Here is an 11,621-nt window from a genome sequence, read left to right on the forward strand (position 1 = left end):
CAGCCCTCTGTCCCCTGGGACACTGCCAGCTTGACCCACTCCCCCGGGCAGTGGACCAACCACTGTCAGCAGCTACGGCCGGAAACTATTTTTATACGAGGTGTGTTTGAGGATTTATGTTCTTGTGATTTCTTGTTTCTCTTTTTTGTTGTGTTCTTCGAAAGACTTAGTTAAAGATGAAGAAAAAAGGCAAAGAAAACAAATACGTATTTTTGGTTATACGCAAACATTTTTTTAAATAGCAAAAAGAAAACTTTTGTTTTAAAGAAGAAAACAAAAAACTGTATTCTTAAGTATGAGATTAGACCATAAAGTCCCTGACTCCCAACCCTCTAGGGACTCCCCACCCCAGACTTTAGTGGATTAGCTGAAGGAGGTACACCTGACGGGGTTTTCCTGAAAGACTGAAGTCTCATCCATGTGGATTGGGGAAGGGCGCTGTCCCTTCTCCCCGGTGCTGGGCCTGAGCCCAGGGTGCCTCAGACCTCCCAGGCAGTGCCCCGTGGTCCCTGCAGAGTTGTCTCCACACCCCCTTCCTCCTGGAATGCCCTCTCCCTAGGGAAGGGTGGGCATACGGGAGGGCGGATGGGGCCACCTGGCCCATCTTGGGTTTGCCACACTCATTTTGACTGAATAAAAGTCCTGTTGCCAAAGTGAAGCTTGCGTGTTTGGGTGCCTGTGGCAGGTCCTAGGGGAGGGGTGGAAGTGCTGGGTAACGGGGCGATCCAGGCGGACCCTGACAGGGTCGGAGCCCGGGGTGGTAACAGCGGAGCCCTGGGTGGTCCTACAGGAGCCTGCTGGGTCTTCTCCTCGGGTGGGGAGGCCAGGTAGGTTCTTGCAGCCTCCCTGGGCGGGGGTGGGGGGGTGTGGAGTTTGATGTTCTCATTATCACCATCTTCTCTCACAAATGATGGAACCGAGAAAGGATGAGAAATGAAGGAAACCTTTTATATCCCACACAGCCCATCCCGGCAGGGTCGGCCGAGATCAGTTCGCATCCTGGCCAGGTAGCCTGGTTCCAGAATTTGCCTTCTGACCGCGGCTCGTGCCTCCCTAGCTGGCAGGAAGGGATCCGAGACTAGTCCTTCCACCAGATGCTGACAGGCCACCGTACGGAGCCGGTGGCTGGGCAGGGCTATGTGCTTTTAAAAATAATCAGTCAATTACTTTGGCTGCCCCAGGTCTTGGTTGCAGCATGCGAGATCTTTAGATGTGGCAATGTGGGATCTAGTTCCCTGACCAGGGCTCGAACCGAGCCCCCTGCACTGGGAGCTCATGAGATGTAGCCCCTGGACCACCAGAGAAGCCCCAGCTATGTGCTTTTTTCTGCCTTGTCTATGAGGAAGGACTAAAGTTGAGGAGACTGGGGCCCTGACTGGCTGAGGCTCTACAGGACACACGGCCAGACCCTTGGCCAGGCCTCTCTGTTCCCCCTGTGGTTTCTTCAGTCCAGACTCCTGAAGCTGCTGAGTCTGAGAATAGGCCAAGAGAGACTGGGCTTAAAAGTGTCATGCTGACAAAGATTTGGAGGTCTCAGGGCTTCCTTGGAGATCCACTGGTTAAGACGCCGCCCTTCCAATGCAGGGGGCACAGGTTTGATCCCTGGTCCCTGGATCCCACGTGCCGCACAGCAAGGCCAAAAAATTAAGACCCGGAGGTCTCAGTGGGCCTCAAGCTTAGTAAGAAGCAATGGTGGGACACAACTGCTTAGACTGTCAATGTCCTCTCTGTTGCTGAAATGGAAAGCCAAGGCTTACCCCTGGGAGACTCTGCAAGTCTGGAGGGCTGGGTTCTATACCCAGAGGCATCTTCTGAGAAGAACAGACAAGGACAGTGGTTGGCAAGCTGAGTTCTCCAGCTGTGGCTAGAGGGTCTGGGGGAGCCTCCTTGCCCATCACACCTAGAGCAGCTTGACTTCTTTTGTCTTCTAAGTTGAACTCTGCATGAGATTTTCATTAGAAAACAGGGTACTGCTTCTAAAAGAAACATCTGAAAGCCCTTGGCCTGGCACTTCTGGAAGAGGCCTGCAGGGGCGGCTGGGGCCAAGGTCAGGCCACAGACAGTGATGGTGCAGTGGATGCTGAGCTGGGAGAGAAGCCTGAGGCCACATGGTACCGTCATGGGTCTTGGTGAGAAGTGGTTGACTTGTCTTGATTTTCCCAGAGGAAGGAACTAAGCCCAAATATAGAAATAATACCTTGCCTTTCTTTACACAGCACTCCACAAACACAGAAATTCTTCAACTTCAGCCATCCAAGGACCACCTGGGGAGGTGATGGGGGGGTCACATGGAGGAGCAGACGTAAGGCTAGGAGGGCAGACCACACAGCCTCCAGTGCTCCCGTCCCTCCAAGGCTCCAAGAGGCTAGTACCTCCCCCAGGGAGGGGCCCGGAAACCTTTAAAAACCACCTAATAGGACTCATGTAGATGTATGCAAATTGCACACAAATCACATGCAAATAAAGGAAGGGTCTGTTCTAACAAGACCTTGAACTGAGGTAAAAGGAGAAGCAGGGTTCCAGTTAAGAAGTTTAGCAGAAATTGCTCTCAGCTGAGTGGCCCAGCTGGACTCTAGGTCCTGAGATCTCAAATGATCCAGTGGCCTCTGGCTGAAAACCTACACACACAGAGACACACACACACACACACGTGTGTGTGTGAGCAGAAAGCAGCAGCAGCCAGGGATTAAATTTGCTCCAGTTACCAAATGCTCTGTAACCACCCCAACATGTTAGAGGTTTACCCTAACATTTCTTTTGCGCACCCATCTGCAGTTTGGGCCGGGCCCCAGCGTGGAGAGCTGTCTCTGCTCCACTGCGCATCAGCTGTGGCAGCCTGAAGCCCGAGGGCTGGAATCATTTGAAGGCTTGCTCGAGTCTGGTGGCTGATGCTGGCTGTCAGCCTCAGCGCCTACATGTGGCCTCTCCATGTGGCTGGGCTGCCGCACAGCCTGGTGGCTGGGGCCCAGGGATCAGCGTCCTGAGAGCCAGGGCCAGGCGGAAACTGCTAGGAAACTTAGAACCTAGCCCTGGACATCCTGCAGCATCACTGCCATGTTCTGTTCCTGAGAAGCAGGTCACTAAGGCCGCTGTATTCCAGGGAGGGGAGTTAGACTCCTCCACCTTTGGATGGGACTGGAGTCAGAGATGTTGCGGGCTTCTTTGACCACAGGCCCACACGGGCGGGGTGGGTGGAGAACAAGTGTGAGCTGGGAGGCTGGGCAGCAGGAAGGCTGCTCCCCAAGGCTCTGGGGTATGATGGGAGGGGCTGGAGGAAGACAAGCACTGCTCCCAACTCCTAGCCAAGCCATGTTTGTAGGTCTCATCCCTATGATCAGTGAAGCTCGGTCTTGAAGGGCCAGTCCTGAGGTCACAGGAAGGGAGTCCCAGGCCTCTATGAACACCTAGCAAGGGCCTTCTCCACGGCCAGCTCCCTCAGTGCAGCGAGGGCTGAGGGGCCAGGGAGAGCTGGTACCGGCCTGAGATCCCCACCCACCAGGGATGGTGGTCCCCAGAATGACCCCAGAATGGCAGAGCAGGGAGGGACCACTGACCCCTTCATGAGACAGAGAAGACAACCGAGAGCCAGGAGGAGCAGTCATCGCTCAAGTTCACAGAGAAGTTAGAGGCAGGGCCAGGGCTGGAGGCCAGGAGCCCTTTGCGCTAAACCTAGTCAGGCTACAGTTGATGGGGAGCCTGTGTCCTGGGGAGAACGGGGGTTGGGGATGTGCGAACATGAACTTGGGGGCAGGCAGTGAGGAGAGTAGTCCTCCTGCTCAGGACAGGTGTGGGGCAGCAGGGGTCGGGAGAAGCTGGGCTGGCAGCAGGAATGGGGGAGGGGGAGCAACCAGCGATGAGGGACCTGTCCCGAACTCAGTTCAGGCTAGAGTCAGGGAGTGGGCCGTCTAGACCCGTGCCCTCCCACAAAGAAGTATTATGGGGATCGGTTTGTATATTCTGATTGCACCCAATGAATTCATATTAGGCAAGAGTTCGGTTTAAGTGTTCAGATGAACCCATTGTTACAGGCAGAGAAAGTGGGCAGAACAAAGTGAGTGAGGGTGAGTGAGATAAAGAAGACAGGACCTCTGCATCCGGCATTGCCTCCGTGAAACGGAGGGAGCCTCTGGACGAAGCATCCCGGCCTGCAGTGTCTCTCAGCGCCAGGGAGAAAGGCTGTGACTGGCGAGGTTTGCTGCCCCCCTGTGGAAATAGCGAGGATTACAGCTACAGGAAAGAAAGCCTGTCAACCCTCGCTTGATGGAAGCTAGCAGCTAAGCTCAGCCCCACACTGGAGAGACAGACCTAGCTCTCAGTGAGCAGACAGTATGGGCTTCAATTAAAATAACTTCAACTTATCCAGGTACTGGCTTGGATGGGCACTGGCAAGCTGGGAAAGCAGAAGAAAACACGATTCATTGCAGGCCAGAATTAAGGAAGACTTCAAAGACAAGTGGAGAAGAGGGAAGGGCTGAAGGCAAAGGGTAAGCAACGAACACGGTAAGACCATGGAGCAGCCAGGAGGTTGTCATTTGCTGCGGGAGACCTAGCACATAATAGAGGCTCAATAAACGTACGAATGAATGACTACTAAATCTCCAGAGCATATGTTTTTACACGGTTGATGTGTTTGAGGAAAACTTTACATGGCTTTCCAGGTGGGAAGGGAACTAGTGAGAAAGCCAGAGAGCCTGGAGCTTCCTCGGGAAATGGAAAGGGGTGCTATGGAGTCCTTGGTGCCCCACTGATAAGGACGAGTTCCTCTGTTATTGCTTCTGGTGGCATTTCTAGAACACCTCCTTGGAGTCTTCTCACAGCCTTGCAGCAAGCAGAGCTGGACTTACTGTCATCCTCCCATTTATCAGACAAGGAAACCGAGGCCCAGAGAAATGAGGTAGTGGAACTGGGGCCTGAACCTGGGCCTCCTTGTGCAAAGCCCATGCTGGTTGCTGACTGTTATCTGTAGACTGGTGGGGGCAGGCTTGAAGGCAGACGTGGTCCAAATGGAATGGAATGAAATTAAGATTTTCTTTTTGAATGTTGAGGAGAGATGTAGGGATGGAAGGCCCTGAAGAGGAGGGTTGAGGTGGGCATGTTGGCTAATGCAGGTTTAGTGAGGAACCTCCTGAGCTCCCCACTGACCCCAGATCAGTCCAGGGCCTTTAGCCTGGCATTCAAGCCTCCCTCACAAGAGGCAGTGTTACCCAGGGGTTAAGAGCATGGGCTCAAGTGTATAATCCCCAGTCAGCCACTGTCTGGCTGTGGCCCAGTGGACATCCCTTAAGCTCTGGTGCCGTCGGTTCCTCTTCTATAAACTGTGGAGAAGCAGAGCACAGACTTCACAGGTTGTTGTGAGCAGTAAAGAAGTCAGTGACAGAAAGCAGTCAGGACTGTGCTTACTATTACTATTATTATTCAGAACAGAGCCTAGTTTTCTACCTGACTGTCATCCACTTCAGTCCTCCAAGCTAGGCTCCTGGCTTCTTTTTTTTCAATCACTGAAGAAATTTATTTATTTATTTTACTTTACAATATTGTATTGGTTTTGCCATACATTGACATGAATCCGCCACAGGTGTACATGTGTTCCCCATCCTGAGCCCCCTCCCACCTGCCTCCCCATCCCATCCCTCTGGGTCATCCCAGTGCACCAGCCCTGAGCACCCGGTCTCATGCATTGAACCTGGACTGGCGATCTGTTTCACATATGATAATATACATGTTTCAATGCCATTCTCCCAAATCATCCCACCCTCTCCCTCTCCCACAGAGTCCAAAAGACTGTTCTATACATCTGTGTCTCTTTTGCTGTCTCGCATACAGGGTTATTGTTACCATCTTTCTAAATTCCATATATATGCATTAGTATACTGTATTGGTGTTTTTCTTTCTGACTTACTTCACTCTGTATAATAGGCTCCAGTTTCATCCACCTCATTAGAACATGCATTCTTTTTAATGGCTGAGTAATACTCCATTGTGTATCTGTACCACAGCTTTCTTATCCATTCATCTGCTGATGGACATCTAGGTTGCTTCCATGTCCTCGCTATTATAAACAGTGCTGCGATGAACATTGGGGTACACATGTCTCTTTCAGTTCTGGTTTCCTTGGTGTGTATGCCCAGCAGTGGGATTGGTGGGTCATATGGCAGTTCTATTTCCAATTTTTTAAGGAATCTCCACACTGTTCTCCATAGTGGCTGTACTAGTTTGCATTCCCACCAACAGTGTAAGAGGGTTCCCTTTTCTCCACACCCTCTCCAGCATTTATTGCTTGTAGACTTTTGGATCGCAGCCATTCTGACTGGTGTGAAATGGTACCTCATTGTGGTTTTGATTTGCATTTCTCTGATAATGAGTGATGTTGAGCATCTTTTCATGTGTTTGTTAGCCATCTGTATGTCTTCTTTGGAGAAATGTCTGTAATAATGAGAAAACAGAAAGAGAAATTAAGGAAACAATTCCATTCACCATTGCAATGAAAAGAATAAAATACTAGGAATATATCTACCTAAAGAAACAAAAGACCTATATATAGAAAACTATTTGGAAAATACTCTGATGCTGGGAGGGGTTGGGGGCAGGAGGAGAAGGAGACGACAGAGGATGAGATGGCTGGATGGCATCACTGACTCGATGGACGTGAGTCTGAGTGAACTCTGGGAGTTGGTGATGGACAGGGAGGCCTGGCGTGCTGCAATTCATGGGGTTGCAAAGAGTCGGACACGACTGAGTGACTGAACTGAACGGATAAAACGCTGGTGAAAGAAATCAAAGAGGACACTAATGGATGGAGAAATATACTGTTTTCGTGGGTCAGAAGAATCAATATAGTGAAAATGAGTATACTACCCAAAGCAATCTATAGATTCAATGCAATCCCTATCAAGCTACCAATTTTTTACAGAGCTAAAACAAATAATTTCACAGTTTGTATGGAAATACAAAAAACCTTGAATAGCCAAAGCAATCTTGAGAAAGAAGAATGGAACTGGAGGAATCAACCTGCCTGACTTCAGGCTCTACTACAAAGCCACAGTCATCAAGACAGTATGGTACTGGCACAAAGACAGAAATATAGATCAATGGAACAAAATAGAAAGCCCAGAGATAAATCCACGCACCTATGGACACCTTATCTTTGACAAAGGAGGCAAGAATATACAATGGAGAAAAGACAATCTCTTTAACTGGTCAACCACTTGTAAAAGAATGAAACTAGAACACTTTCTAACACCATACACAAAAATAAACTCAAAATGGATTAAAGATCCAAACGTAAGACCAGAAACTATAAAACTCCTAGAGGAGAACATAGGCAAAACACTCTCCAACATACATCACAGCAGGATCCTCCATGACCCACCTTCCAGAATATTGGAAATAAAAGCAAAAATAAACAAATGGGACCTAATTAAAAATAAAAGCTTCTACACAACAAAGGAAACTATAAGCAAGGTGAAAAGACAGCCTTCAGAATGGGAGAAAATAATACCAAATAAAGCAACGGACAAAGAATTAATCTCAAAAATATACAAGCAACTCCTGCAGCTCAATTCCAGAAAAATAAATGACCCAGTCAAAAAACGGGCCAAAGGCTCCTGGCTTCTTTGGAACACGCCGTGCCATGGTGCCTCCAGGCCCTTTCTGCACACTATTCCCTCAGCCTGCAGTAAGACTGTTCAACCATCTCTTCTTTTCAGATCCTTCCAAACATGATCTCCTCCCAGTCCCCTGATCCTTTCCTTTCCTGCTTTTGCCCTTCTTCCACATCCTCTCACACAGAACTATTTCCTTCTGTAGCATAAAATGCACATGATGTGTGCCGCTCACGCCTGCTTGGAGAATTTAGGATGTGAGCGTCCTAAGAACAGGCATGGTTTCTTATCTCTCTATGACCCACGGGTGCTGCTGTGGAGCAGCACTAAATACGTAATAAACACTTGTGGAGAGAAAGCAGGAAAGCAAAGAGGGAGGGTGTGTGTGTTCAGTTGCTCAGTCTGAACCCATGGACTGTAGCCCGTCAGCCTCCCCTGTCCATGGGATTTCCCAGGCAAGAAAAATACTGGAGTGGATTGCCATTTCCTTCTCCAGGGGATCTTACCAACCCAGGGGTCAAACCCGCATCTCCTGTGTCTCCTGCTCGGGCAGGCAGATTCTTTACAACTGTGCCGCCTGGGAAACAAAGAGGGTCAGAGGAAGAAAGAAAAGACAAAGAGAAAGGAGGAGAGAGAGATGAAAGGCAAACTAGAGATGAAGCCAAGAGAGACTAGAAGAGAAACCAGCTCCATTCACCTTCCAACAACTTCAGGGAAAAATAAGAATGCCGGGACTGCAGACTTTTGGGTCGTTTGCAACACTTCCTTGGCTTTCCTTTTCATCCCTTGAGCCATATCACTGGAACAGATTTTGAAAACCTCACAGTGGCTTTGGACCTGCTCTTTAGCCCCTCGGAAGCTCAATGTCTTCATTTGTAATAGAGATAATAATGGTACTTATCTAATTGGGTTGTTATGAGACTCAAATGAGAAAACAACTGGAAAATCTCTGGCACCTGGCCCATAGTAAGCACTCAAAAATTGCTGTGTATTATGATGGTGATGGTTCAGTGATTCTAAGAATCCCAGACCTGTTGGAAGCCAGGGCCGAGCCCTGCTGGTGAGGAGATGGGCTCCCTAATCTCGGAGAGTTGCCTATTGTCCTAGAGCTGGGCCCAGTGGTCACATAGAGGTCACACTATATTTTCTTCCAGGCCTTCGCACCCACCCCCGCCCCCACCAAGAAACACAATAAAGACTCCTGATTGCTTGATTAAAGGAAGCGGATACACAATTCATTTCAATTTTAGACCTAACCACCCCACAACCTTTCAAAAAGAATTGCACACCCTACTTCAATTTACACACTGAAACAACATGGAATTTTCCAGCGGGTCCTGAAGCCTTTGAAGTGACCAGACCAGACTATTGATTTATTTCCAACTAACCTCTCTCTTTGAACCCAGAAGGGTCAAGGTTAATTATATAATAAAACACACTGTGCCCAGCTGCCCCCTCTGAGGGTGCAGGGAGCCCCCAGACCTTTCTGAGCCAGCGAGAGGTGGATCGTATTTCTGATCCCTTCCCCCGCATTCATTTCCTTCATCAGGGACCATTAAGGAGGAAGAAAAAAAAATCCAACCCCCTCATTTCCTCCCTGAGAGATAAATTTTAATTTGCTGGGAAACAACAAAGGGGATCTAAGCTACATTTCCAGGCTGCACGCTGTGGTTGATACATCTTGTTGGGAACACATTTTCTGGGATCCGCTGGGAAAAGGGGTGGGGCGGGTAGAGGGGAAGCAAAGGGGTGCAGGCCCTCTCCCACACAGAGGGAAGGGAGCCCCATAGAGCCTGATTCAGCAGAAGCCTCCTTTTCATTAAGCTTTCTTTGCTGGTTGAAGTGAGTTCCCCACCGGCCCCAGCTTCTGTGTGTGTTCTGTCAGCCCTCACCAGCCACCCGTGGTGAGCACTGTGGTAACCCCGCTTTCCCAGATGATGGAATAGGGTCCAAGTGGTGGCAAAACAGGTCCCACTTATCACAGGTAGGAAGTGGCAAGGCCAGTACTGGAATCTAAGCTTTTGTTCTCCTTGTAAAATAATGGATTCTTCCCACCTACCCCCATTTTCCTAACCCAGGGGAATATTATAAATGTTCTTTTCATTTCCATCATTTAAAGAAAAAAGATACAGCACTGTTATCTAATATATAAAATCATAAAGTGTTGGTCTCTCAGTCATGTCCGACTCCTCCAGACCCCATGGACTGTAGCCGGTCAGGCTCCTCTGTCCATGGACTTCTCCAGGCAAGAATACTGGAGTGGGTTGCCATTTCCTTCTCCAGGGTATTGTCCTGACCCAGGGATTGAACCCTGGTCTCCTGCATTGCAGGCAGATTCTTTACCTTCTGAGCCATCTAATATATAGTCCATTATAAAATGTCCCCAATTGTACCAACAATGTTCCCCCCTTACCCGTGTTTCCCCATCCAGGATCCAGCCAAGATTCACCCACTCCCTTGGTTATCCTGTCTCTTTCCTCTCTCCTCTTCTAGAACAGTACCAGCCTTTTGGTTTTCCCTGACACTGCTATTTCTTTTTTAAATATTAATTTGGTTGAGTCAAGTCTTAGCTGGAACAACAGTTTGGCGTGTAAACTCAGTTGCGGCATATAGGATCTAGTTCCCTGACCAGGGATTGAACTTGGGCGCCCTGCATTTGGAGCATGGAGTCTTAGCTACTGGACCACCAGGGAAGCCCCTCCTGACACTGACATTTCCGAAGGAGCAAGGTCAGTTGTCTCTCAGATTAACCCCCATGTGGATTTATGTTTCCTCCTGACTATTTAGAGTGTTCTCTTGTTCTTGAACTCAGGTTCAGCCACTCGTTGCTCAAGAATCCAATACTGAGAGATACATGTCAGACAAAAAGGAAAGACGGCTTTATTGAGTAAACTGGCAACCCTGGGGAGAAGGTAGACTCTTGTCCCAGAGCACCAACTCCTAGGGTTTTGCTCGGAAATTACCCAGGGAGAAGAAGAAGGGGCTACGTGCTGAGGAGAGGGTTGTGGGGCGTATGGTCAGCTCGTGGACGTCTTTCTGATTGCTTGGTGGTGAGGTAACCTGGAGTGAACATCATCAGCTCTCAGGTTTCAATCAGTCTGGGGTCTACATGCTTGTGGGCAGCAGATAGTTACCTTCTTCCACCTGGTGGGGCTTTCGGTCTGTGCAAAACAGCACAAAGGACATTGCTCAGAGGATGACCTCTAGCCCTTGAAGAGGAACTAAAAAGGCCCTCGACTTTGTTCAAGGGCTAAACTATTACTGTTTTGTCTTGACTGTTTTTCTTTGCTTCCACATTTCCCTCACTTCTTGATTAAATATATTCTTTGAAACTGGGGGAAGGCCTGGAGGCGAAAGTCTTTCCACAGACAACGGGCAGGCAGAGGTCGGGGTGGCCCCGTAGTGTCCAGCTGGGTTACAGTTAAGTAGGGCCTCACATCTGGAGGCCCACGATGCCAGCTGTTCTTGTCAAGGGATGCAGGATTTCCAGCTCCAAGGCCAAAGCTTTGTTCTCAGCCTCTTGGGGAATTCCTAGCCTGGAGAGAATGCCGAGTAAATGATTCCACCAGGGGGCGCTGTCGGCACTGGCCACTGGAGAAGCTCGCTCTCTGGGACTCTTCCAGGCCCACGGACCGCAGCCTTGAACTTTGGGAAGAAGCCCACCCAGCACAACCATCACAACCTGAGATGCCCTTCTCTAATTCGTCTCTCTGGAATGTTCCTACATTTGTGTCGAGGCTTCATCCCTCCATGAGGCTGCCAGGGGCAGAACCAATGTTCCCTACTTTCTGCCCCTGCAGCCTCATGTTTCTGCCTCATTGCGTGACTTGCCTCCACACAGTAGAGGTCACCGTGGAGCTCTTCCTAACCCCCCTTTGTCTAGGGCCCAGCCCGCTGTCCACCAGCGAAGGTTCCCATAAATATCTGCCAAGTAAATTGTAACCCAAATGAAATCAGTCTGTCTTGTGGTCAATCTCAGTTTCACCTTTCAGAGAAAGACCCAACATCCAAAAACAAATT

This window comes from Capra hircus, chromosome 10 (assembly GCF_001704415.2).
Source record: "Capra hircus breed San Clemente chromosome 10, ASM170441v1, whole genome shotgun sequence".
NCBI classification, from domain to species: Eukaryota; Metazoa; Chordata; class Mammalia; order Artiodactyla; family Bovidae; genus Capra; species Capra hircus.